The sequence below is a fragment of the Chrysoperla carnea genome (genome assembly GCF_905475395.1).
Source record: "Chrysoperla carnea chromosome X unlocalized genomic scaffold, inChrCarn1.1 SUPER_X_unloc_4, whole genome shotgun sequence".
Classification (NCBI taxonomy): domain Eukaryota; kingdom Metazoa; phylum Arthropoda; class Insecta; order Neuroptera; family Chrysopidae; genus Chrysoperla; species Chrysoperla carnea.
The window spans coordinates 128,215-129,754 of NW_025408167.1; the positions used below are offsets into that span (position 1 = coordinate 128,215).

The following is a 1,540-nucleotide window of genomic DNA, read 5'->3' on the forward strand; positions in this document are numbered from 1 at the left end:
TAAATATAAATACAACACATTTATTTCGCATTTAAACATTTGACTTTGTAGTATCAAATTGTCGAATATAATTTTAAAAATTGTGTGTTTTTTTGTAAAAACATTATTATTTGAAAATGGCTAGAACCAAGCAAACTGCACGTAAATCAACTGGTGGTAAAGCACCAAGAAAACAATTAGCAACGAAAGCTGCACGTAAAAGTGCACCAGCAACTGGTGGAGTAAAAAAACCACACAGATATCGTCCTGGTACAGTAGCTTTACGAGAAATTCGTCGTTATCAAAAAAGTACTGAATTGTTAATTCGTAAATTACCATTCCAACGTTTAGTACGTGAAATTGCACAAGATTTTAAAACCGATTTACGTTTCCAAAGTTCAGCTGTTATGGCATTACAAGAAGCTAGTGAAGCCTATTTAGTAGGTTTATTTGAAGATACCAATTTATGCGCAATTCATGCAAAGCGTGTTACAATTATGCCTAAGGATATACAATTGGCAAGACGTATTCGTGGAGAACGTGCATAAGCGTTTTAAATGACAATTTAAAAAAAAAAAAAAAAAATAAGAAATATTTTCGGTCCTATATATAGGACCAACATATATTATTAAATAAGAGTATATTATTTTTATTAAAAAATATATATATATATATATATATATAAATTATTGAAATAAAATTAAACATTATTAAAATTTTGTTATAATTATAAGCGATTGCTATTTCTAAAAATAAATAAATTTCATAAAATTTATATTATTTTATATTCATTTGAAATATTAAAAAAACTTCTCGCTTTAAAGTAACCATGATATGAGTTATAAATGCAATAAAATTTTATACAAAAAATAATATTTATTTGTTGACGAATAATATAAAAGGTTTACATTTCTAAATAACATATATTTATATATGGTGTGTAAAAAAAAAGAAAAGAAGAAAAATAATTTATATTTTTAATATAAAAAGGCAACCGCACACAGTGTTCCCAAGCGGTCACCCATCCAAGTACTGACTGTGCCCAATGTTGCTTAACTTCGGTGATCGGACGAGAACCGGTGTTTTCAACGTGGTATGGCTGTTGCCAGTAATAAATGAAAATTTTTACAAATATATATTTTTCATAAATATCATTAATATTAAAGTATATTATTAAAATTTTCAATGAAGTAATCAATTTAAATATATACTTATTTATTATACCATATATTTTAAATAAAAATGCAACCGCACACAGTATTCTCAAGTGGCCACCCATCCGTGGTACTGACTGTGGCAAATGTTTCTTAACTATTATTTTATAAAATATTTATACAAAAAATAATTTACTCTTATCAAATATTAATTTGTGGCCTGTATTAAGGCCTATGTTATTTTCATTTTTTAGCAAAAATAATGAAATATTTCAATATATTATTAAAGTAACAGATCATTTCTTTTTTGGTGCTGCTTTTTTAATTTTTGTAGGAGATGATTTGGCAACAGAAGCTTTCTTAGCTTTTGGTGCTTTCGGTTTACGAGCAGGGCTACTTTTGGCAGC

General features: G+C 26.9%; 1 non-coding gene across 1 annotated transcript; it reads right to left on the bottom strand.

The window, feature by feature from the left end:
* Positions 1-967: 967 nt before the first annotated feature.
* On the bottom strand, positions 968-1,086 carry LOC123304315. Its single transcript, XR_006536346.1, has one exon. It is a non-coding gene; the product is annotated as a 5S ribosomal RNA (ribosomal RNA).
* Positions 1,087-1,540: the final 454 nt, after the last annotated feature.